The following is a 27,556-nucleotide window of genomic DNA, read 5'->3' as shown; positions in this document are numbered from 1 at the left end:
GATCAAGAAGTGAGGATCATGCACGGACGGGGGGGCAGGATGGAAGAAATGATGCATCGTTTGGAAAAAGAATCCTCTTTGGGAGGCGGGATGTGAAGAGGAGGAGAGAGTTGGAAAGCACCAGAGGCAGGTGGAAACAGCGAAAGGAAGGCCAGAAGTATGGATGGAAGGAAAGGTGAAAAGAAAGGGTTAAGGAGCAGGGAAGAAAAGGCTGCAATGTTGGATGGATGTAAAGGTGCAGCGATGGAAGGCTGGACTGTTAAGCACTGAAAGGATGAATGCATGAAAGGCTTTAACCCCTTCGGCGCTGATGACAAAGCCAGCTCATCATGGGCGTTACCTGCGCTACGCGGATGACGAGCTGGCTGTGTCATAAACAAGCCATTTTATTTTTTTCAGCGCACAGTGGGAAAACGCGGTAGCGCAGTAGGGGTTAAAGAAGTATGGATGGAAGAGAAAGGATACATGGGTGGGTGGAAAGAGCCAGGATGGTTCTTGGAAGGATGAATGCATGAATGGCTGTGTAGGGGAGTAGGGTTTGCTTCCTATGGTCACCCCACTTGCTGTGATTTTCTGGTTTTTCGACCATAGTGTGGCTGCGGGCCTGCTAATCAGACCCACAGCCCAGCTGTTCTCTCTCTAAATTGATACCATGTATTTTAGGTACATACCAGATTGGGTATTGGGTCACCTTTGTGAGCCCCTGTATAGTGTACCATAGGTACCCAGGGCATAGGTGCATCCAAGGCCTACCAGGGGCTGCAGCATGTGGATGGCCTACGCTCCAATTATGCCTGCTACCTCATACCTGTACTATACGTTATATGGGTACTATGTTATATACTATATTGGTGCTATGTACATGATCTTGTTGATCTACCTCCCTACTATGCCCCCTTGTTCCCCTACCCTCCACCTGCCTTTGTAAAGCGCTCTGTTATCTGCAAAGATCTTGTTCGCGCTATATAAAACTCTCAAAATAAAATAAATAAGTAAATTATGCCACCCCTGGCTGGCCATCTAAACTGACACCACAGGCTGGTCACTCAGCTTATGTAAGGCTGTGTAATCACCCCTTACTTAGATATAGTATATCTATATATACCTTATATATAGACACATTGTAACCTATAAGTCACTCCTATGGCAGGCCTTGACAATCCTGGAGGCAGAGTGCTTGGTTTTATGTGAGAGGGTGCCCTAGCATGAGCTGAGCTCCTCTGTAGCTTTCGGAACCATCTCCATATAGCTGTTCTATGATATAGCCATACCATATACTCTTAAGTGCATTATAATCCTCACGGTTAATGCTAACTTTGGTTTGGCTTTATCAAAACATGTTGTGTAAGGTGTCAAACACTTTGGAATACTACCCCTGCCAGTCCTGGCGGCGGGGGTAGCATTCCACCCTTCTAGAGGAAGACATGTAGTTACTGCTTTACCCGGTTAAAGTTAAACAGAGCCCCAGCATCACGAAATGGATGCTGCTGCCACACACAAGTGACCTGCTGGGGGAAACTCCAGCAAGGGAGGCCTGGACAATAGGTTTCTTGTCTAGGGAGGTGCCAGAACCTCCCCAAACAGCCTGTAGTGTATTGGGGCAGGGTGGGCTGAATGGAAAGATGCTTTTCCAGACCCTGCCTGGGGCTCACAAGGTGCTCCATGCATAGCCCGGTTCAAACCAGTTGCTGGGGCACCCCAGCCCGCTCTGGCGTGAAACTGGACAAAGGGAAAGGGGTGTAACCACCCCCTTCCCAGGTCCACCCATAGGAGGGACCTAGCAGGTAATCCAGTCACTAAAATCAGTATAAATATAGGAGCTGTCTCTACAGACTTTAGATTATCCTAGAATGAAACTCTGATACGAAACTCTTGGACCTTCGACGTTCTACACTGACTAAAAGACTGAAGACAACTCCCTTCTGGTCAAGGAGTGACCACCCTGTGCAAACAGGCACCACCAATAACTTGCCGGTTTGCTTTGTCGATGCTCCTGCCGGAATCCGAAGACTCTGCGAATTAGGAACTGGACTTCCAGACTTCTCTGAATCCGACCCACAGCAAAGCTGAGACCCGTGGCGGACACGAGACGTGGGACTGGACACCCCGGACTACCTGCATTTTGCTAACTGCTCCACTCCCGAGGTACCCTCACAGTTGTGCATTGGGGTATGAGAAGCTCCAAGCCCGAGCTCCATTTGCACCGAAGCTCAGCCCTCCACACTCCACGAGTGCTGCGTGGAGCCTGCTTCTGCATTTCAGCTTGATGCATCTTCCTGGTTGCTAGCTTGCTGGCTAGTTAGCCCTCTGAAGACTTCTTTTTGAATTTACATGACTGGCCTGGTTGCTCCAGGCTTGCTCCAGCTTCCATGCAAAGGAGAAGCTCCCAAGACCTTGCTAGTCTGACTCAAAGCCAATCTCCACTTCCTGCGTGGATTGTGTTTGCCATGGCTTGTTGGGTCCAATCGGATACCGACACCGCAGTCCACTAGATCCTTCGTGGGACAGCTTGAATCCAGCTCGTGGTTGTCGTCGATGCCTCCTGGTCCTCGTGGCTGCAGAGACAAGCTTCACCTCTTCACCTGAAATCTCCTCTACATTGCCTGGTTCCTTCCTGGTTCCTTCCTGGTCACTGGCTAGTGACCCAGACTGTCCCCTCTGCTTTCAGGTTCTTCAGTTCCTCGATCCACCCAGACACTTTTCTTCTGGTCGCCTGCAGCATTTCGCAGATCTCCATAGAAAACATCGATGAATCCTGACACCAAAAGCCACCTACGCACCCGGCTTCCCTGGGTGAGGTAACTCTAGTACTCTGGTGCACCGGTGGGTATTGACTATCCAAGTGTCCTAGTCTAAAGTGGTTTTGTCGTAGTCCATCCGGAAGTGCCCTAAATCTATAACTTTATAACTTTTATGTTCCCATTAGAAGTCATTGGTAACTCGCGACTGTGTTTAGACATGGGACACGTCTCCTGTGGGTCTCCTACTTCCTAACCTTTGGTCGTTTAGTGTAGCGCCAGCAATTCCCTAGTCCTATTCACTCTTTCTGTAGTGGCTCTTATACCACTATTTAAGTATATGGTTTGTGAGGCCCCTAGGGCAAAACTGTATTTGTGCAACTTATCGTATGCGATTTAAGTAACTTGTGATGTACTTCGATCTGACCTCATAACGAGTTCAGAGGGGTTGTGTTAGAAATAAATACATATATATTTGATATATACCTTGTGTGTTGTCCTTTCATTTGGTATTCAAGGGATTATAATTGGTAAAACAAACCGCTTCACATGCTCTTTGGAGTTTAGCCTAATACTGCTGGTCCATGCTACCACTAGGATAGCTGGTCTATAAGGTTGACTTTACAACCACCATCAATAAGGGTCTTTTAGACTGGTTCAGAGCTGGCAGTGCACAAGGGTCAATGCTGTGCTGTGTGGGTGAAGAGCTGGCAGCTCTGCACTGAAACATCACAGCATTCATCCTTGTGCACCGTCAGCTCTGCACCCACCGAGCACCGCATTCATCCTTGTACACGGCAAGCTCTGGCACAGCATTCATCCTTGTGCACAGTCAGCTCTGCACCCACACAGCACAGCATTCATCCTTGTGCACCGTCAGCTCTGCACCCACACAGCACAGCATTCATCCTTGTGCACTGTCCGCTCTGCACCCACACAGCACAGCATTCAACCTTGTACACTGCAAGCTCTGCATGCACACAGCACAGCATTCAACCTTGTACCCTGCCAGTTCTGCACCCACACAGCACAGCATTCATCCTTGTACACTGCCAGCTCTGTATGCACACAGCACAGCATTCAACCTTGTACACTGCAAGCTCTGGCACAGCATTCAGCCTCGTGCACTGCCAGCTCTGCACCCACAGCACAAAATTCATCCTTGTGCACTGCCAGCTCTGCACCCACACAGCACAGCATTCATCCTTGTGCACTGCCAGTTCTGCACCCACACAGCACAGCATTCAACCTTGTGCACTGTCAGCTCTGCACCCACACAGCACAGCATTCAACCGTGTGCACTGTCAGCTCTGCACCCACACAGCACAGCATTCATCCTTGTGCACTGCCAGCTCTGCACCCACAGCACACAATCGATCCTTGTGCACTGCCAACTCTGCACCCACACAGCACTCATCCTTGTGCACTGCCAGGTCTGCACCCACACAGCACAGCATTCATCCTTGTGCACTGCCAGTTCTGCACCCAGACAGCACAGCATTCAACCTTGTGCACTGTCAGCTCTGCACCCACACAGCATAGCATTCAACCTTGTACACTGCCAGTTCTGCACTCACACAGCATTCAACCTTGTGCACTGTGAGCTCTGCACCCACACAGCACAGCATTCAACCTTGTACACTGCCAGTTCTGCACCCACACAGCACAGCATTCATCCTTGTACACTGCCAGCTCTGTATGCACACAGCACAGCATTCAACCTTGTACACTGCCAGTTCTGCACCCACACAGCACAGCATTCAACCTTGTGCACTGTCAGCTCTGCACCCACACAGCACAGCATTCATCCATGTACACTGCCAGCTCTGCACCCACACAGCACAGCATTCAACCTTGCACACTGCCAGCTCTACATGCACCCAGCACAGCATTCATCCTTGTACACTGCCAGCTCTGCACCCACACAGCACAGCATTCAACTTTGTGCACTGCCAGCTCTGCACCCACACAGCACAGCATTCAACCTTGTGCACTGTCAGCTCTGCACCCACACAGCACAGCATTCAACCTTGTGCACTGTCAGCTCTGCACCCACACAGCACAGCATTCAACCTTGTACACTGCCAGTTCTGCACCCACACAGCACAGCATTCAACCTTGTGCACTGTCAGCTCTGCACCCACACAGCACAGCATTCATCCTTGTACACCGCCAGCTCTGCACCCACACAGCACAGCATTCAACCTTGTACACTGCCAGCTCTGCATGCTCCCAGCACCGCATTCATCCTTGTACACTGCCAGCTCTGCACCCACACAGCACAGCATTCAACCTTGTGCACTGCCAGCTCTGCACCCACACAGCACAGCATTCAACCTTGTGCACTGCCAGTTCCGCACCCACACAGCACAGCATTCATCCTTGTGCACTGCCAGCTCTGCACCCACACAGCACAGCATTCAACCTTGTACACTGCCAGTTCTGCACCCACACAGCACAGCATTCATCCTTGTACACTGCCAGCTCTGCACCCACACCACACAGCATTCAACCTTGTGCACTGTCAGCTCTGCACCCACACAGCACAGCATTCAACCTTGTACACTGCCAGTTCTGTACCCACACAGCACAGCATTCATCCTTGTGCACTGCCAGCTCTGCACCCACACAGCACAGCATTCAACCTTGTACACTGCCAGTTCTGCACCCACACAGCACAGCATCCAACCTTGTGCACTGTCAGCTCTGCACCCACACAGCACAGCATTCAACCTTGTGCACTGCCAGCTCTGCACCCACACAGCACAGCATTCAACCTTGTGCACTGCCAGTTCTGCACCCACACAGCACAGCATTCAACCTTGTACACTGCCAGTTCTGCACCCTTACAGCACAGCATTCAATCTTGTACACTTCCAGTTCTGCACCCACACAGCACAGCATTCAACCTTGTGCACTGTCAGCTCTGCACCCACACAGCATAGCATTCAACCTTGTACACTGCCAGTTCTGCACCCACACAGCACAGCATTCAACCTTGTACACTGCCAGTTCTGCACCCACACTGCACAGCATTCATCCTTGTGCACTGCCAGCTCTGCACCCACACAGCACAGCATTCAACCTTGTACACTGCAAGCTCTGGCACAGCATTCAGCCTCGTGCACTGCCAGCTCTGCACCCACAGCACAAAATTCATCCTTGTGCACTGCCAGCTCTGCACCCACACAGCACAGCATTCATCCTTGTACACTGCCAGCTCTGCACCCTCACAGCACAGCATTCAACCTTGTACACTGCCAGTTCTGCACCCACACAGCACAGCATTCAACCTTGTACACTGCCAGCTCTGCATCCACACTGCACAGCATTCATCCTTGTGCACTGCCAGCTCTGCACCCACACAGCACAGCATTCATCCTTGTACACTGCCAGCTCTGCACCCACACAGCACAGCATTCAACCTTGTACACTGCATGGTACACAGAAGGGATTTGTAGATGCTGTTTCTGTCCAGTGGGTGGAAGAGGCTTTGACCCATTTCGGAACCTGTTGTAATTTCTCTTGTGGGCCTAAAGCCATCCCCTTCTTTTGATTTGTTTGTGTCCATTAAAAATCCTTGCTTCCTAGTGATCACCCTTTGCCTCGTTGTCCCTCTTTTTTCCTTTCTGTTCCTCCCACGCAGCAGGAACTAAGTACTGTCTCATTCTGCTATGGTGTTTTGTGTATTTTTTTCTTGGTTTTCCTGGTCTGTTACTGTTTGCCTGTTTTCAGCTTCAGAGGCATAGCTGCTTACATGTAAATATAGCATTCCTCCCACCTTCTCTTAATGCCGCAGTTGTTAGTGCTGCATCCCTCAGTACCTCCCGCTCCGTAGATTGTATTTGTTTGGCCTTTTTGCACTTTTCATGTCCACCGTCAGTTGGGCTTCTTTTTGGTAGGATATTAGTTTTGTTTTTGGATTTCTTCTAAAGGGGATTGGGCTTGTTGATGTCTAGTCTTCCAAATGTTAGTTTTTCTGTCATGGTTTCACTCTGCTGATCAGGAAGTTGCTTGGTCACACTCCAACACCTCCTCCTGCCGGGCTCTGGTGCACTTCGTGGTCTGTGGTTTAACAGCCCCAGTCGATTCGTCGGGTGTGGCTCTCTTTAAACAACCACAAGATAGAGCTACCCTGCAACATGCCTAATCAAGGTGCCTGTTTTCACTCAGCTGTCCGTGAGCCCCAGCTCGGCTCAACTCGCAGGAAAATAATTTACATGCATCCCCAGACACATGTAAATAAAAAATAGAAGTTTCTAATTTGCAGCTGCTGCCTTCAAACTCTGTCGCTGAGCTTGAGAAGGGCCCGCAGCTGGGTCATCACGCGTGGCTCTTTAATAAACCGCGAGAGAGTGACCGCAGCCGCCGCGCCTCCCCATCTGTCTGGACTCATGCCTAATGAAGACGCCAGAGAGTGACCGCAGCAGCCGCGCCTCCCCATCTCTCTGGACTCATGCCTAATGAAGATGCCAGAGAGGGACGGCAGCAGCCGCGCCTCCCCATCTGTCTCTGGACTCATGCCTAATGACGCCAGAGAGTGACCGCAGCCGCCGCGCCTCCCCATCTCTCTGGACTCATGCCTAATGAAGATGCCAGAGAGGGACGGCAGCAGCCGCGCCTCCCCATCTGTCTCTGGACTCATGCCTAATGACGCCAGAGAGGGACCGCAGCAGCCGCGCCTCCCCATCTGTCTCTGGACTCATGCCTAATGAAGACGCCAGAGAGTGACCGCAGCAGCCGCGCCTCCCCATCTCTCTGGACTCATGCCTAATGAAGACGCCAGAGAGGGACGGCAGCAGCCGCGCCTCCCCATCTGTCTCTGGACTCATGCCTAATGAAGACGCCAGAGAGTGACCGCAGCAGCTGCGCCTCCCCATCTCTCTGGACTCATGCCTAATGAAGACGCCAGAGAGTGACCGCAGCAGCCGCGCCTCCCCATCTGTCTCTGGACTCATGCCTAATGAGGACGCCAGAGAGGGACCGCAGCAGCCGCGCCTCGCCATCTGTCTCTGGACTCATGCCTAATGAAGACGCCAGAGAGTGACGGCAGCAGCCGCGCCTCCCCATCTCTCTGGACTCATGCCTAATGAAGACGCCAGAGAGTGACCGCAGCCGCGCCTCCCCATCTCTCTGGACTCATGCCTAATGAAGACGCCAGAGAGTGACGGCAGCAGCCGCGCCTCCCCATCTGTCTGGACTCATGCCTAATGAAGATGCCAGAGAGTGACCGCAGCCGCGCCTCCCCATCTCTCTGGACTCATGCCTAATGAAGACGCCAGAGAGTGACCGCAGCAGCCGCGCCTCCCCATCTCTTTGGACTCATGCCTAATGAAGACGCCAGAGAGTGACCGCAGCAGCCGCGCCTCCCCATCTCTCTGGACTCATGCCTAATGAAGACGCCAGAGAGTGACAGCAGCAGCCGCGCCTCCCCCATCTGTCTCTGGTCTCATGCCTAATGAAGACGCCAGAGAGGGACCGCAGCAGCCGCGCCTCCCCATCTCTCTGGACTCATGCCTAATGAAGACGCCAGAGAGTGACGGCAGCAGCCGCGCCTCCCCATCTCTCTGGACTCATGCCTAATGAAGACGCCAGAGAGTGACCGCAGCAGCCGCGCCTCCCCATCTCTCTGGACTCATGCCTAATGAAGACGCCAGAGAGGGACCGCAGCAGCCGCGCCTCCCCATCTCTCTGGACTCATGCCTAATGAAGATGCCAGAGAGGGACGGCAGCAGCCGCGCCTCCCCATCTCTCTGGACTCATGCCTAATGAAGACGCCAGAGAGGGACCGCAGCAGCCGCGCCTCCCCATCTGTCTTTGGACTCATGCCTAATGAAGACGCCAGAGAGTGACCGCAGCAGCTGCGCCTCCCCATCTCTCTGGACTCATGCCTAATGAAGACGCCAGAGAGTGACCGCAGCAGCCGCGCCTCCCCATCTGTCTCTGGACTCATGCCTAATGAAGACGCCAGAGAGTGACCGCAGCAGCCGCGCCTCCCCATCTCTCTGGACTCATGCCTAATGAAGACGCCAGAGAGTAACCGCAGCCACGCCTCCCCATCTGTCTGGACTCATGCCTAATGAAGACGCCAGAGAGTGACCGCAGCAGCCGCGCCTCCCCATCTCTCTGGACTCATGCCTAATGAAGACGCCAGAGAGGGACGGCAGCAGCTGCTCCTCCCCATCTCTCTGGACTCATGCCTAATGAAGACGCCAGAGAGTGACCGCAGCAGCCGCGTCTCCCCATCTCTCTGGACTCATGCCTAATGAAGACGCCAGAGAGTGACCGCAGCTGCCGCGCCTTCCCATCTCTCTGGACTCATGCCTAATGAAGACGCCAGAGAGTGACCGCAGCAGCCGCGCCTCCCCATCTGTCTCTGGACTCATGCCTAATGAAGACGCCAGAGAGTGACCGCAGCAGCCGCGCCTCCCCATCTGTCTGGACTCATGCCTAATGAAGACGCCAGAGAGTGACGGCAGCAGCCGTGCCTCCCCATCTGTCTGGACTCATGCCTAATGAAGACGCCAGAGAGTGACGGCAGCAGCCGTGCCTCCCCATCTGTCTGGACTCATGCCTAATGAAGACGCCAGAGAGTGACGGCAGCAGCCGCGCCTCCCCCATCTGTCTGGACTCATGCCTAATGAAGACGCCAGAGAGTGACGGCAGCAGCCGTGCCTCCCCATCTGTCTGGACTCATGCCTAATGAAGACGCCAGAGAGTGACCGCAGCAGCTGCGCCTCCCCATCTCTCTGGACTCATGCCTAATGAAGACGCCAGAGAGTGACCGCAGCAGCCGCGCCTTCCCATCTCTCTGGACTCATGCCTAATGAAGACGCCAGAGAGTGACGGCAGCAGCCGCGCCTTCCCATCTGTCTGGACTCATGCCTAATGAAGACGCCAGAGAGGGACCGCAGCAGCCGCGCCTCCCCATCTCTCTGGACTCATGCCTAATGAAGACGCGAGAGAGGGACCGCAGCAGCCGCGCCTCCCCATCTGTCTGGACTCATGCCTAATGAAGACGCCGGTTATCACTCCGCTGTCATTCAGCCCACAGCTCGGCCTGTGAATGTCCTGTCATTTAGTTAATTTCTGGTAACTGATGGTATCCAATTTACGCACTCCTAGATGGCTGGCTGGTCACCACTGTTTACAGCTAACCAGTCACTGTTAACAGCTGATGCAATGTAGGTGGGAACTACGACCACATCCAATAAACAAACTTTTGTTCATTCATTTCAATAAAGATCCCCAAAATGGTAAACCTCTGTGCGAGACTCACATGCGGGCACAATTATGTCGTCTTAGCTTTCAACTTGGGCCATTTATTATAACACTGCACCAAATCTTGCCCCCCCCACACGTCTTGAAACCGATCACCCATTTTAATAAAACCTGCTTGCAGGCTTGTTCCTCGAAAGCTCCCCTTCCACCCCACGCTTTAAATATGATCTGTGCATTCATTCAGAGCAGGCTGGTCTTTCCCTGACTACCCCATGATCAACCACAAATCTTAGATGGGAATTACAAGAAATACCATGTCCCCCTCACCACTGACCTTGAATGGACTGAACTCTCCCTTAACCCATCATTTCTAATCTTCTGTGCACAGCTCCATTTTCCAGTATTGCACAGCCAACAAGTCAAGTCCAAGAGCTCACACCAATGTCATGCAAGTACATCAGCCAGATAGTTTTTTTTACATTCATTTCTTTGTTTACAGAACATTCATTAGTAAAAAGGACTTGGGTACAAACAAAACTATATTTCAAGAAAGCAGGTCTGTCTGTTACACATGCGGTCTGGAAAAAAATCAAAGTGTACTCTTATCAGGGGTTTAATGTTTGCATATTGAGAAATACTCAAATCTGATCACAGCGATAACAGTTGGCTTGTATTGCTGAGCGTTTAGTTGTGATGTCAGGGAGCAGTTTGATTTCTTCAACCGAGAAACCCACCATTTTCACTTAGAAACAGTTTGCGCAGCAAAAGGTAGAAAACGCAAGAACATTAATCGAGAAGATGAACCTTCATATTACACATCAAACAGCTTACCCAAAAATAGGTCAACGTCACATCAAAGCAAAACAAGCATTTGCAATGCAATAGGTCTCACATTTGCAAGAGTTTGAGCTATTTACATTGTAACTAATAAAGCCTTTTATTTATGTGTTTTGAAAACCTGCATGCGGTGCATAAGCACACACTTTGTACTTATAGTCCTTGCTTACGAGAAGCAAGGCTGGCAGCAAGAGGTGCAGTTACTGCCAGCCTTGCTTCTCGTAAGCAACTGCCATAAGTACAGAGTGCGTGTTTACGCACCACATGCAGGATTTCAAAACACAAATAAAAGGCAGTGTCATTTACAATGCCAGTAGATCAAACTCTTGCAAATTTAAGACCTTTTGAATTGCATTGTTTAATAGCTTGTCAGCATCTACAGTGATCCAGCGCCCTTACCAAAATTTTGCATAAATGACTCTATTTACTACCACTAAACTTACCATATATAGTACTAGGCCCATATCAACAACAGAGCGACTGAATCATGAGGCAATTAGATCTATATATGTTGTTTTAAACTATCCACAATAAACAAGACCAGCTTGTCATTTAGTAAGTTTATTTAAACATATTTATGAAAACTTAGGTTTTGGAACTTTATTAAACAAGCATAAAAAATGTCATAAAGAAAAGTTTATTCAGCATTTATAAAGAGCTAAATTCAAGAAATATTATTCATTAGCAGAAATAAGTGAAAATAAGCATTTCCAAACCCTAACTATTTCCCTGTCTCTACCCTCATTGCCTGAAAATAAAGTTTTGTAAAAATCTCCTTTCCTTACGTGTGTTCGTCCATCAGCAGAACACGTCCCTCTGGAATCAAAAGCGTAGGACCAAAGTCTGTTCTTTGAGCTAATTCTTATACCCTAAAACTAAAGCTAAACTAACTATTTTCACATTCCAACAGCTGAATTCTGGCTCTCCATTGGCTGAACCACCTAATGCCACATTAAATTGTGACATCTCCTAGCTCATGTCCGGGCCTTTTCACTAACCCATTGTTAATGCACGGAGTCCTGGCGACACTTCCTTAGGCTGCTACATTTTGTAGCCAAGATGTTCATTTAATACAAAAATGTCACGGCTCTTCCTCCCAACCTTGAGCCTGTCCGTTCCGAACTTCCCGCGGCACAATAGCAAACCTCTCCACAGTCGCCTTTGGCAGTTCTTTGCAAACCTTTTCACAATAAAAGTTTATATGCTTCTCATCTTTTCAAAATAAGTTTTCTCTTGTGACTTTAGTTCAGCCGGTCCCTTTTTCAGAAAGCGTCAATTTTCTGCGCCACTTCTTCTTGCGTCACTTTTTAAATGCATTATTTTTTTGCAGCCAACTCCAAGCTTCATTTGGAAAACTATTATTTAATCAAACATAAAACATAAATTAAGGAATTGACATTTGTTCTGTTACCCACCCCCTTTGCTAAATGTTAACCCATTAATTATGTTACCTAGCAAAAGCACATTTAAGCAGCATATACATTTGTCACAGAAAAGGGAAAACAAAAGCACATTTAAAAACACATGCTATTATTTTTGAGAGCAGCAGTTAGTGTATGACAAAGACAATAGACAATAATTATTGTATTTCTTTTGCATTTTGCACAAATAAGCATAATGTGAATCCCAAGTGTTCATGTTGCACAGTTTATTCTAGGTTGATTTAATAACATGCAGCAAACATATTAGTTTTATTAAACATTATGGAAGTCTGGCTTCACAAGCCTGAACAAAATATTGTTCATTAAACTGCTCCATCAACAGCATACACTGGCAACGCCAGAAAGTCAGCTAGCACTTTTAAAAAGGTGGCGCTATTGGCTTTGCCAATGTTTAAGTGTTATTTGTTTGAGCAGGCTGCATGCGCTCCTTATGGGCACGTTTTCGATAGTCGTGCTCGGTGTCGGCAGCCTTGCTCACTGCCTCCCCATGTGCCTGTCTGCAACCTGCCTGCCACAGGGGTGTCGGCCCAAAGCGCTCACCAAGGAGCCAGCTCGGACTTCGAGGCGCCTCTCACAGTTCTCTCGAAATGTCGGACTGGCGGAGCGTGCGCGCCAAGAAACAGGCTGCCCTTTAAAAATGATGGTAAATGGAGATTGGGCCCTTCAAGGCTGACGGGAGAGCTGTTCCTTTGGGTGGTTGTTTAGCTTAGTTTTAATTGTTCATGCGGGCTTTCTTGTGTCCATCCCTTTGTTCTCTTCGCACTCGGTGCCTTTTCTGGCGCCTCCTTCATGTTTTGATCTCCTTCCTTGGGGCCCCGCATTGTTAGCCGGCCCGCCTGGGGATGAGGCTGGAAGGGGCCCCATTGTGCTGGGTTCAGCTGGGAAGGAAGGGCCTCAGTAAACAGCCGTCTAAAGGCTGTACCACAGGCTTCCCTGACCCGGGCCAGACTCTGAGAAGGGGGTGGGAGGGGTGCGGTCTAGGCCTCAGGGGGTGTGGCCTCAGTGCCAGCAAGCAGTGGGCGGGGCCTATGAATGGGCACATACTCTAAAAATCAATATCCTGCCCCCGTGCTATACCCAGGGTCACTGGCATTATTCGATTGTGTGGTCGCTGCCTTTTTGCGCATCCTTATAGATTTGTCTCATTTTCCACATAATCTATCATTTGCTGCATAATCTGCAGATTTAACAAAGTTTCTAACTCAAATAGTTCAAATGTTACTAAAACACAGCAACACTTGTTACTGCGCAGTGGAAGGCCATTTGCATAGGTTGTCTGGTCACCTTTTTAGTTGCTTACTGCTATATTTAAGTGTTACACTGGTGCTCATGAGGTGCAACCAACGCCCAGACAGTGTAAAAATGACAAAATAATGAAGTAATACTGTCACAAAGTGCTGCATAATTTGCCAATTGTTGCCGCTTAATTTACTCAATGCTACTGCTTACTTTGGCCCTCCCCTGCTGCATAATCCCAGTGGCCCTGGCTATATCCTGCTTCTGTACCCCATGTGGTATGTGCAGAGATGTACCTATAGTAAGATTTACACATAGTAAGGATGTTCAGAAGGATTGATGGTAACAGGAGACCCTTCCGCTGCTCCTTGTGAGACTGCAGTGCATGGAGGTGACCGGAGCTCCCAGCAACGAAGAGGGCAGTGCACAGCGGCTGGAGTTTGTATGCAGCCCTCACCCCAAACAGAAGCTTATCAGGGTAGATTGGTGGGCTCTGCTCAGGGACTGGACATCTGAGTCCCGAAGGCGCTACACCCCAAAATGCTAAAAAGAAAAGTGGTAAAGTGGTCGGCCAGTGCTTAATTTGAGGCAGTGGTTTCCGGTGCTCTGCACTGAATTGTCAACACCAGAACTTATGTCAGACTGCCACTGGGTGGCGCTGTTTGTCTAATTTAGAGATGAGCATACCAGCATTTGTTTGTTAATTCAATATAGATTAAAAACGACTAATAGCTGTCGCACACGCCCTTATTATACCTTTGTGTGTCTTCAACAGTCTGAATTGTCACACTAGTAGAAGTGCGATGTCAGTAGTTGTGTTGGTGCTGTCATCGGCGGTGCAGGCAGGGGCAATGTGTGGTGCAAGCTGCAGTGTCCTCCTGACGAGGGCCCAGGCACTTACTGGTTTACAAATTAAGCAATGGGCCTTGCACAGCCAGAGTACATCCTGTCCTCTGCTCGCAGCCAGGGGACATGGAACAGCTCCCTAGAAACCAAAGCATTTTGTGGAACTAACATCAGTCAGTGAAGTGCAGGAGTGACTGTCCCGGCTGCACTGGAAGAGCAAGGGTTAATCTGGACCCTCAGGTGAGGCCTTTCCCCTGAGGCTTGAGGTAACCAATGGCTGGGCGGCAGTATTGTATGGGGGATGATGTCATTCAACTCTGGTGTCATGTGGTCATGATGGAGCAGAGGCAGATAAATTGATGTTGTGTACCCCTTGTGAAGTCATACTCTTATAACCATAACCATTTTAATCTTGTGAAGCTTGAATAACTAACCACCAAAGTTACACTTAGACATAAAATTACATGTGGGTACGAACTGCTATTTGCGAAAATTAATTAGTTAATAATTGTGAACGAGTCATATTAATATAGAGCTAAAGTATGAAAACCGCATGTTTGTTTTGCTTTATAAGTGAGTCTTATCGTGGCAAAAAGAAAATAAGTACATTAGGTAAGTATATAAAGCTCCATGCCTGCTTCTGCTGGGTAACTTACTAATGGGTGAGTTTAGATTGGTGGGTGGTTAAAAGAAAAAACTGTATTTCTATATTTTAACACTCTGTGTTTGTTTTCGCACTAGTTCTCATTGAGGATTGTGTGGCCTAGCGGTAATAAATGGCTGCTGACTGAGAGTCTTTACGCCTGCGCAATAGTGAATGGCTAAGTCATCGGGGAGCCTGGTACGTCCAGCGGGTGATGTCACGGTCAGCTTGACCCAGGAGTGCAAGAGGATGCCAAGAGTTGTTTTGCATCTGAGAACCTGGGAACGGAAAAGCGATGTAAGGAATGAACTGAAGGACAAAGTGTAAAAAAGAAACGGAGATGACATACATGGGAACGGACAAAATGACTGCGCATATTTTGAAAAACTGGTTCTACCAAGGATGGATGAGGGGATCTTTGTCACCCCATTGATGGACCAATCAGAATAAGTTGTGGACCCTAAAAGTTTAAACTTTAGTTATATAGCTAGAGAAAAAGGGTATAAAAGAGCTTGTTCCAAAAGGGTATAAAAGCTTGCTCCTGAATTTTACTTTGCACCACAACATGCTGTCGGTCTGAACTATTTTATGGTGCTAGAGACTTGAAATATTGTTGGACTTTAACTTTGGAGCAATGGAGATGACTGAATGCAGATTTTATTTTGAAGCTTGAAGGAGAATAGAGGCAGTTTGAGACTCGTGCAACTGTTATTTCTTTATGGCAGAGTTAGGTCATATCATTTCCATTCCATTTCTTTTTAACATGTACTAAATAAATGGCTAAATTATTTCTTGTCTGAATAAACTAATTCCCTTTTCCTAAATGAATAGATCAAGCTGATTTTAAAATGTAAAACTTGAGTTGTGATTTTATTTAAATTAAATGTCATGACAGAATAAAGTTAACTTTTTATGTGGATTACTATGATTAAGCTGGTCTTAGTCTCCAACTAACTTCTACAAGATGATCTATTGACCAGATTTTGAAGTGCCTTGGTGTAGAGTTTTCCAGGTAATAGGTTAGCACATGTTTAAAAGAGTCTATAAAGGTATATAATGTATAAAGTATAAACCTAGGTACCCCGCTAACCAGCAGCTCCACTTCTTTGTCACTGATTCAGATGTAATGTGTATGTGTGAGTGACTCACGGTGCTATGGGCCCCACCGATGAGTGAATAGTGGTTATATCCGAGTTAGGTGAAATGAGTAGTAAAGTTTGTTAGAGAGCCGCGCTGGATCAATCTCGGGTACCAAGACGCTCCGGTTGGATGGCTAGGTGCTGCCCTTGGGCTCCTGACTACATAAGAGTAACGTGGTTGAGCAGCGCAGACTTACTCCAGTAGGAGGTACCCACGACACAAGGCAGTACTCACAGCTGGACCTGTGAAAACACAATAGGTATTTTATTTACAAGTAACAAAATAGGGAGGTTACATTTGGGACTCACAAAAACAGAAGTGTGGGGCAACTGTTGCCTGGCGACAGCATAATATGTCACTTTTATTCGGATGTCTGACATGGTTTCTCTGATTTTCGTTGGGTTACGGAGCACTCCGTTTTCCTGTTTTTCCTCTGTTGTACACAATGGTGCTGCGGTTACTGGGTTTGTCAGTCCCTTGTGAATATAGCCTGTTTATGTTGGGTGGTTGGCCCAACTAACCGTGCACTGTTCACTCGGTGCTATGCACCTAAACTTATTTCATTTTTTCAACAAATAATAAACCTTATGTAGTCTCTCTTTTTTCTTTTTATTTACACCTTTTTATGTATCTTTGTCATGTGTATCAATAACCACATAATTTTTGTTTCTGCAGTTATTCACATTTCATATATTTTCAAAATGACAGTCAAAATAACATTAACATTGATATTCATGTAATAATTTACAGTGCCATTAGATGTACAATTTGTAAAAAAAGGCCCAATGCATTTCGGCACTACCAATGTGCCTTCATCAGGGGCGAACCTGTAAAAAATAAACAAAATAACCATGTAATTGCGATTGTTGGGTGCCCATGTATATGTTGAAGTGTGTACTATGATTATTCTCATACCTTGATGCGTTGTGCTCAATGCTCTAACCTGTATAAACAAAATGTGATATATATATTAAGCACTCCCTATCATACTTGTTGCCAACTATTGGTACCTACTATCAAAAAAACTCATCCAATAAGAATATAATCAATCGGCTTACCGCTGATATTGTGGCTTCAAACAAAACTCCCTAAGTGATAAACGAGAAACGTAGTGAATGTCCTGCTTACTTTTACTCCTTTAGTTGCTAGCATTACAACCGCTTTTAAGAAATATGCATACCTGATTATCCAGCACTATTTCTTTCTGTAAAATAAACAAACCGCAAATCCAATATTAAACACTCTGACCTTATGAACTGCAGAACAAGACTTGCCATCTTTAGTAATGCGTTCCCGCATACCTGTTTACTCCAACTGTCGCGCTACTCTCTCTGCAAAGTTCACAAAAACAAAGACACCTTCAGTATCTCACGTAACTGCCACCTGTCCTCACAAAGATATGTTGTACTCTATGATGCTGGAATCCAAGCTTACCTAGATTGCTACTCTTCCTCTCCGTATTGCAGCCTGCATGTACTCCCGTTAAGGTTGCAACCATTACCGCCGATGCCCCTATAACAAACAATGCTCCCGCGTTTCAGCTAGAGATCACTACCACTGAAGACGGACTGCTCTACCCTGTACCGCAATTTTACAAGCACCATCTGGGAACGGTATCCGCCTTCTCAATCTCCATCCACATCAGTAAAAACAAACACTAAACGCGTGTTCGGCGCTGTTCTTCGATGTTTAGTGTGATGTAAGAACAATAAGTGAATGCCCCGTTATTGTGTGATGTTCAAACATATCGTAGATAGCAAAAAATAGATTGTTTCGATTTGTCACAAAACCTTATTACAGCCTGATCTGAACATTATTTTAAATGTAATTCAACATCATATCTATTTTCTCAGTTGATGATTGCTAAATAATCACAATATTGCACTGCTGATAGAGAACCATTTTTTATACTATGACTCACCCTATAATTTGTTGTTAACTTCGCTCTTATATCCAATGTTCTTGATGTGTGAATTGTATTGCTGTTTACTCAAGAAGCTGCTAACTTGTCTCTACTAATTACTCAAGCAGCTGCTAACTTGTCTTTACTATTTAATCATATCAATGTGCAGTAGTACCTATTGGGACTAGATGGTTATATCTTCTCCGTGTGGATGTGTCTTTTTGGTGAATTATTGATCTCACTGTAATATATTTGTTTTGGTCTTTGTAGCTAAGTATCTAGTTGTACTGCCCGTTGTGAGATTCTTAGAATTATGCTCATAAGTAGCGTGTGAATGTGAATAACTGCAGAAACAAAAATTATGTGGTTATTGATACACATGACAAAGATACATAAAAAGGTGTAAATAAAAAGAAAAAAGAGGGACTACATAAGGTTTATTATTTGTTGAAAAAATGAAATGAGTTTAGGTGCATAGCACCGAGTGAACAGTGCACGGTTAGTTGGGCCAACCACCCAACATAAACTGACATGGTTTCTCAGCAGCCCTGGGTTCAAGGCTGGACAACTCAGTGAATTTGATAGGAAGTTGTGAATCCAGCAAAACAGTCACAATGTAAAACGTACCACCCAAAACGAACAAGGGTGCCACCCAAGCAGAGGCGCAGATTTCATGTGTTGAATGTCCATTAGCTCAAACCCTTGATGGGTGAAAGGGGCTACTGTGAACTAGGACATCTGTGCCTGGGGCACGTGACTGAGCTCAGACGTGGGACTTGGTCTCCCCGCAATCTGGGGCTGCTACGGATGGTGTAATGGGGTAAACAATCAAGGTATGTCCATGAGAGCACCAAACCTCATGGACGCGTATCCCAAAACCCCTCCATAACGGTCAAGCCTTTTACTTGGTGGGCGCATCCACTAGTCCGGGAGCAGCGACTTCACTGGACACAGGAAAACCAGTTGGAGCTGGGATTTAGGGAGCACACTTCACCTTCATAGGTAGTAACTCGGAAAGCAGAAACTTTAGATGGAAAATCTCAAGATCTAGGACTACAGTGACCGCCTTCATACAGGAAACTGCTGTATGGCCCAAAGTTGAGAGGGGAACCTCTGCGGACCCTAGAGCAGGGAGGGCAGAAACAAACTCCTATAGTCATGGAAAGTACCGAGATCAGGGCCAGACAGAACTTAAAACAGCCCTGGCAAAACTGATAAATTCACCTCCCATGTGCAGACGTGCTAATGTGCGCTAGAACCAGATTAACTCTTTCAGGCTGCTGCCGGGATCTCGTTACAATCACCATCACTCCTGGAGGCCGAAACCGGCCTCGAAGTGTAAAAACCGGCCTCGAAGTGTAAAAACCAGCCTCCTGGGGCTCCAGCCTCCGGGGGCTCCAGCCTCCGGGGGATTGCCCGGCTGGCCAGACAGTCCACGACTGAGAGGGTTGGGATGATGCAGTTACACCAGACATGCAGGCACACCAGACATGCAGGCATGGAATACCTCTTAGCAGGCCCTCAATCGTCTATCCACTCAAATCTTCGTGGCCTCGTTGTGGCTGCGGGGTCTTTAGGACTTCTGGGTTACTAGCTCCCTGAAGCTGGCCTCAGGCAGCTGGACCTTGCTCTCTATCCTACTGGTCGGATGTCTGCTCCTCTTCTGACACTGGCCAGTAGGCACTCCTTTCCTTCCAAGGAAGTTCCCAAAACATGGCTTCACTAGTTCTTAGCACCAGTCTTGAGTTCTTTGCTCTGGTCCAGAAAGATAGAGGGCCAGTTTCACAAAGGTACACCTATATTTTTGTGTAAGTTTACTTCTTTTCGATATTCACAAAGGTAAGCTTAGACCAAAAGTGTAACTTTACTACTTTTCGGTATTCACAAAGGTAAGTTTCTACTAGTAAAGTTAGACTCTGTGTCAAAGTTTCCCTTTGTGATAACCTAAAGTAGTAAAATTATAGAAAAATGTAAGTTTACCTTTGTGAATTCATCACCCACAGAGGAAGATAGGGCAGGGTATAGATGGAAAAGGCAAGAGTATGAGGGAGAGGGCAGGAGAGAAAGGCTTGAAGGAGTGCAGGCAGCAGCAGTGTCCACTTCCTGGTAAATGTCTCGCATAGTTGGTGAAAAGACTCTACCTTGGAAGACTTGCTTGGGGGTGATTGTATGCTTTTGGGACATCAGCAGGATAGAAGGCCAAGCAAAGCCCAGGCTTTTTTCAAAATGTCTATCTCCGTGTATATGTGAACGGACATGTGATAAGCGAACGATGTATAATTTTATACAACATGGTGTCCAACTGGTCATACTATGTCTTACTGGCAACCTTGTGTGATAAGTGTGCTGAATCTTATCATATGGGATGGTGTCCCACTGGTCATATCTGGGATATACTACACTGGGCCCTACTAGGCAGGAATGTGACACTTGATCATCAAACTCTACAGTCGCCTCCCATCTGTTGACCAATGAATGCCATGGAGCTGCCTCAAATTGATCAAAAGAAAAATACTCTTGTGGTGACTGGAAACCTCTGACTCTCTCAAAACCTGGCCTGAGGACCTAGGGTCACTGTAAAAACAATATTTAGGAGGTCCGAATCCTTGGAATTACCATGGACGCCAAGCTGTCAATTAATGCACATGTGGGAAAGGGAGCTAATTCAAGCTTAATCGCAATCAAAACACTGCAACTCATCTTCCCGCACCCAGGAGTCCCTCACAAGATTCACGCTCCCTTCTCACTTTGCCGTGTAGTTCCTATATTCCCAATAGGCTCTGCGCATTGGAATAATATAAACAGCAGTGTAGACGTAGGACTGAGGTCGACTAGGTCTCTACTGACTATATTAGACTTAATTTGTTTTGCCAGCTAGCTCAGAGGTCACTAGAAACTTTCTCGAATAAACAAGGAGTTTAACCTCCCTGGATAGACAAGAAGGGATTAGCTTCTGACAACCATAAAACATGACAACTTTGCTCCCTCAGAATAAGAGTGTATCTAGAGTCGTGTGAAAACAATAGACAGCTATTTCACTCAGTCAATTGTGCATACTTAGTTTCACCAGAGTGCAGAGAATAGAGACGGGCGTTTTCAATAAAAGGTGTTATTTATTCAGCAGTCTTCTTTCTCATGCAAGAGAAATGAATTGCCACAATTGCAATACTTATAGTAAAGTGCGTACAGTAAAAGTAGTATTATGGAATAATACTGTAAAAGCATTGATATGGTTTCTTAGCCATATGATACTTTAAAATAGATAAAATATATACATACATAAAAACATTGACTAACGTACTCAACTGGTGCTTCTAAATACACCTACCCCGGTGTACCTGACATAAGCCTAATACATGGGAAGGAATATATAAGTTGCAGTTTAAGTTAAGTTGGTTTTTGCCAAGAGTTCTGAATCAAGAATTCTCTTTAAGGGTTTAGTCAGCTCCGTACCTGGGTAATAGAAAGCAGGAGGTCTGGTATCTCTCTCTCAGGACTCAACAGCCCAGTAACCCGCAAGGGCGGCTGAAAACACCGGAGCTGGATTTTCTCGGCTGGAGAAAAAGTCAGCGTCTCTCTCAGTGCGTCAAAAGGGAGGGGCGTCGTCCGTGGGCTCTTGCATCAGCTGGGCTCTCGGGCAAGTAGAAAGCCGCTCTGCTCCAAACCACTGTGTGTTTGCTTAAGGCAACGTTAGAATATTTATACCTGAAAGGTGCCGGGTTTGACGTAAGGTTGGACATAAGACGTCACTAAGAACTGGCCGTTCTTTCAGTGCTCACAGGAGTTCTAGGACAAATTAAAACAGAAGCTTAGGGATTTCCCAGGTTGCTGGAGGTTTGCTTTGTTTAAAGAACGCGTTGTACTCTCTAGGAGTCTGGGGAAGTAGCCTTGCTTAATTTGGACTGCATGGGCTGACTAAATATGGATATGATTCTTATGCCTTTATAAGGATATTATTTATTATATAAAAACACCGAAATCCTAGGGCTCTAGATGAGGCACTATCTCAGTCTGTCATAGTGGTCAAAACTTTACCTGAATGACTACAAATTAATTAAAGAAAGTGGGACAAAAAAGCAAATAAAGTGTCTGTAGTGATTAATGAGAAGAACCCAAAAGGTATTCAGAGTATTCCCATCAACAAATTGCAATGATCAATATTATCATTTGGTCATCCTTCATAGGCAAAGAGGTCTCTTGATCATTGAGACCATCTTCTTACCTAGTACCATGGCTGGGTACTTCCCATAAACACTTTTTTAGCTAAATAGTATCAAAATGATGGGTTATAGTGCAGTGCAAAAAATTAAAGGTGGTCAATGATAAAACAGGATAGACAGGAGAGAAAACTTTATTGAGAATCTGCCATCTTTCTGATTAAAAACAAGAACAGTGCAAGATAGCAGTGTTAAACAAATAACTGCATTAAATCCAACATGTTTCAGTCTCAATGGGGAAGACCCAAGGCTTTCTTCAGGGCTTCTGTTCACAACGTTGGTACTGCAAAGTAAAAATGTCAAAGGAGAGATCTCAGTTGACCAAAGGAATAATAAAGTGAAAAATCAAAAGGATACTCTAAATCAGTAGCATGTCCTCCGTGTCTGTGGATGATTTAATGCATCTATAATCCCAAAACACAAAACAAACAAAATATTTGCAATGTACCACTTTTACAACTCAAGTGAGAAAAAATGAAAATTGAATATAACACTCACCCAGCATGACCGGCGATTTAGCCTCACCTCACCTGGACACATACTCAGGGATGATGAGACCACGCTCTAGAAAGTTAGGATACGGGTGCGTAGTGCAGGTAGGTAAAATGACTTAGTTACACTCTAATCTGCATCAGTATGAGCATTCCTAGCATTATCCTCAAGTTAATGTTAAAAAAATATCAAATCAATAAATCTCAGCATCTAAGGGCTCAAACCTCTAGTGGTCTCCCATTTACACTTCATGACTATACAAGCCTTGCAATCCACAAAAATGTGTAAACTACACAACCTGTTGTATATGAAAGTGAAGTGTCCACCAAGACAAACCACTCGATTAAGTGCCTCCCAAGGCTGTTCAACAACTACAAAATCGTCAGGGTAGCACTAAAACTTACCTGTCCATCGTTGCCTCTGGCAGGACCCGAGTCCAGGGGGAGGCAACGAACCAGACAGGTACGTGATATCAAATAGAGTGCACACGTAGTGCCATGGCCAATGAGCATCGCGCTACTGACAACCGAGAAAAAACCAGAACGCTTCACCTCCTCTTAATATTAGAACGTTCTCATTATTGTCTCGACCTTAATTTAGCAAGATGTAGTAATTGTAGCAGGGAAAAATGGCACGTTTTGCAAAAACTCACCCTGTTCCAAAAAGAGTCTGTTAGTGCTGAGACGGAAGGTCGGGTAAGCCGCGTAGTCCCGCAGGACTCCAAAGTGATGTCATTCGATTGACTCGTGTAGTTCTTTAGCTATGCGCATGCGCAGAATAGTCAACCGCGCTTGTATAGAAAGTAAAAGGCATGCTCAATGTCACTTATTCCAAACGGGTATTTCAAGATGTGCCCTAGCGTTACCCTCCTCGGCATGGTGTCATATTCGGTCAATTCAGTTAAAGTTTGGACCACTATGACAGACTGAGATAGTGCCTCATCTAGACCCCTTGGTTTTCGGTGTTTTTACATATTGATTAGGGGGTGTAAACCTAGGCCAGGTCTTTAAATACACTCAGACCCTCTCTCTACTAGTATGTTGTGGTATTATTTATTATAGCCATACAAGGGCATACATTGGGAATATCGAAATAGGGTCCTAGATAGAAATACAACACCCACTCCACGATCTAATGTCAATCATTACTAAAACTAAGCAATAGTAAACATATAACGATGCATGTGTGTTTTCCAACCCACCCCAAAATACATAAATCGCATTTGAAATGGTATATGATAAATACACGAAAATGAGTGTTGGTACTGTACGCTTTGCAAGCAGTGGTATCATTCAGTTAAAAATTCATATATCAGCTGAATGAATTGCGAAATTTACACATGATATGGCTCTGAATAAAGAAAAGAAGGTCGAGACAATTCCATCACATATTTATACAGATTCTGTACATATACTAGAGGCTGAGGTAAAATTTTGTCTCTAGAGTTCCTAAAATAGAAGCTCTGTTCTCTAAGAATTGTTCTACTTTAAGCAGAGTATATGTGCCAGAAAAAGGTAAATATTTTGGAAGTGAAAAAAATAATAATTTTGCTTTCGGGGGAAAAATAGTTCCAATTGTTTTCAGTAGCTGTGTTTATCAAAAACTGAAGGCCGAATTCAGAGTTCAGGGAACGCTGTGTGCTCGTTGCTTTAAAAGTTATTCTCGTTGTTCAGGGGAGAACATCATATCAGACAGACTCGCAAAAAATTGGTCTACAACATTAGGTGAAAGTTCGACCGAGTTTGAAAATGCCGAAACAGTGCATGTGTGAGAATGATTGCTATCATCGATGTCAGGATCAGCAATGCTCACAGAAGGTTGTACCTGTGTGATGCTGCTCTCATCTCGTACTCCACTGCCACATACTCGTAGTGGTGAACTCTCAACGAATGCCGTCATCAGAATGGGTAGCCGCTGGGGACAACACGATGCATGAGCCGTTACAGGACCTAGCAAGGTATCTGTATCCATTGGTACCGTTGATGGTAGTGTAAGACAGACGTCCAACACGCATTCTTCTCCGCATAGCATACATCGAAGCACAGGTAAGATGCAATTTTGTCAGATTGGTCTGAATGAAAAAAAACAGGTCATATTCAGATCGCTTAGCCGGGCTAATCCAAGGACTTTAGTGATGCGGTCCCGATAGCGTATAGCTAGGATCGTTGCTGGAGTCTTGTCTGCGGCTTGGCTTGCCATATCGAAGCAGAAGGATCAAAAATAAAATTCCTGCTACGAGTCCCAAAAGTAGAGGTAGGCCGCCAAAGACAGAATGGACAAATTTAGAAAAGATGCCCAGAACTGTTTCAAAGGGTGTTAACAGTCCCGAAAAAATTGTCTTAAATATATGTGATGCCACTGGTATCTGACATGTTTAAGATTTGGCTTAACATTTCTATGAAAGGCACAGGGCAATTTGTTAATAGGGAATGTATCTCTGCCGTTGTCCTTGCAGCTTGCAGATCATACGTTTCTTTGGACGAGGTCGAAGGCACAGTTGTCTGTAAAAGAATAGACTTCATTCTGCTTAAAGTATCAATTCGAATAGAAGAGATATTCAAATAAGGCCATATTGCTGCCTCCATGTCTGGAGTGCTGTTTGGATACAATACTTGCAAACAGCAAGTGACCATGGAACTAACGCTCACGAGGTAGGCTTTTCCTGGCACCATGCCACAACAGCTGTGGTCATTTATTAGAACATAGCTGCCGTTGGAGTGCCGTGCAGGTGACATGAAAGGTTATTCGAAGACCCTTCGCAGGCCCCATGCAAGTTAATACCTTGACACAGAAGTGTACCGCTTAATGATTTTTTACAATTGTTACCACTAAGAAATACCTCCTTTTTCTTTTTACTATAACATTTGTGTGTATAAGGTAATTTCCATGTTGACTTGATGTACCCTTTACCCAACCTTTCATACTGGCCCGCTGGTATATACTCTTGGCAATATTTAAACTGGAAAGTTGTTATCGGAATTGTAATTATTCCGTGTATTATCCATTCAATGACCGGTCTTTCTGACATTGTCAATGGTAATCTCCCAAGTTTTTCAATGCTCAGAATCGTATAGTCTGCTCCTTTTTGTGCCAAACTGATTTGTTTATCAGCAAGGTTAAAGATAGAGAATAATGACATTGTGTTGATTAAATGCCATGGCACGTAGCCTGAACGCAGATTTTGCAACGTCCAGCCAAGCTGTACAATAGAACGTAATTGGGACTGACCATGTTGTAACATTAGCAAGTCCTGCTCTATTATATCAATAGCAGATGATACAATACTGTCCAGTGAATATATTCTGGAGGACAGTCTTTAACCCATTGTCCACAACAGAAAGTGATTTTTCCAAATTAATACCATCAATTTCTCGTATTTTCTCTTCTGTTTCAATTTGCGTTACTTTCCAAGCCACTATGAAACGTTTTTGACGCTGTTTGCGTGGTCCCAGTATGAAATCACGCAAGTCAGCACCGTCTTTAAGTAAAGTCAAATGTTGCTTAATTTCTGCCAGTGTGGATTTTTGTAGCCATTCGAGGCATAGTTTCCCTATACTGTATGTTGTAACTATCCCTGGATGTTGTCTCTGGGAGTATCTAGGGTCTGGCCTGGTCATTTTGAACCCCTGTGTTTTGTTCAGGAATCTATCTTGACAGTTATTTATGTCTGTGGGCCAGAACAACCATTTTTTCCAATCAGGATGTGTTCTGTTTTGGTATAAAATATGGGATACGTCTATCTTCACATCTGTAGTGCTAATACGGTCAGGTGTGGGCTTCGGAATAGACGTTTGTTTAAGTCTTTTATCTTAGCTAGGCCAAGACAAGTAGTTTATTGAATGGTGTCATTCAAGAATATCAGTTGTTCTGGGATCATGCAGGCTCTAAATAATGCTTCTAAACCTTGGACCTGCCATTCTTTTGTACCCCAGATGGTTTTTGTTTCAATGTTGTTTTTCCAGAATTCAGAACCAAATGTAGTCATTTTTTCATAAAATGTTTCAGAATAAATCAATTTAGTATTTGTCAACATTATTTTCATTCCTGTCTTATTTAACATTTTAAAATAAAACGTTTCTGCATCACTTGTGTTAAACCCTGAGAAGTATGGGAATTTCTCATAAAATGTTTTTGAGCTGCTTTTAGGCGGTGTTGCACAATGTTCCCATTGGTTATAATTAAAAACATTTCTAGGTTGAGCAGTTTTATGCATATAGTGATGACCAAAAGGATTATAGCAATACATTTCTTCATAATTTGATGAACCCTGTAAATAATCATGTTCTGTAAATTTTGCTGACATTACTAAATCTGACATCATATTAATGTTTTCAAAGTCCCAATCATCAGAGAAAGTACTTGGTTTTACAAAGTCACTTAATGAAACATTGAATTGGTGTGGATATTTCAAGAGCTCAATCGGGCCATACATTTCGTAATCTGTTTTGTCCCATGCTACCCCACCGGGTATTTGATTGGCTGTTATGTTCACTGATGACAGTTCTCTTTTCTCGATGTGAGATGACTTGAGACTTTAGGACCAAGTTGATGTTCTGACTTGCTGTGTCCATTGTACTGTATTTTCCTTCAATGAATTTTCCCAAACATAGAACCATGATGAGCCAAAGCAGGAGGAAAAGTACACCTAACACAATCCAAAATTCAATCCGTGGTGAAATCAGATAGGTTTATTTTAGTTGATGAAAGAGTTCAGTTACTTTGTCTTTGAAATTTTTTGTTGCTTGCGTTTCTTCAGGCTCTCTTGGATCTTCAGAAAAGTCATCGAAATTGATGAAGTAGCCAGATGCAGTTCTGTCAATTGTTGGAATTGCTTCCGAATA

The 27,556-nt window shown here is 45.5% G+C and overlaps 1 long non-coding RNA gene across 1 annotated transcript in view; it reads left to right on the top strand.

Annotated features, from left to right (window-relative positions):
* LOC147659402 (uncharacterized) overlaps window positions 1–15,891 on the top strand; it is a 49,942-nt gene extending 34,051 nt beyond the window's left edge. The window contains exon 3 of the long non-coding RNA XR_015307269.1: window positions 15,062–15,891. This is a non-coding gene — a long non-coding RNA (uncharacterized LOC147659402). The remainder of the gene's footprint in view (window positions 1–15,061) is intronic.
* Window positions 15,892–27,556: the final 11,665 nt, after the last annotated feature.

Source organism: Lissotriton vulgaris, unplaced genomic scaffold (assembly GCF_964263255.1).
Source record: "Lissotriton vulgaris unplaced genomic scaffold, aLisVul1.2 SCAFFOLD_369, whole genome shotgun sequence".
Taxonomy (NCBI): domain Eukaryota; kingdom Metazoa; phylum Chordata; class Amphibia; order Caudata; family Salamandridae; genus Lissotriton; species Lissotriton vulgaris.
The sequence above is the reverse complement of the archived record's forward strand: the minus strand, read 5'-3'. Positions and strand labels throughout refer to the sequence as shown.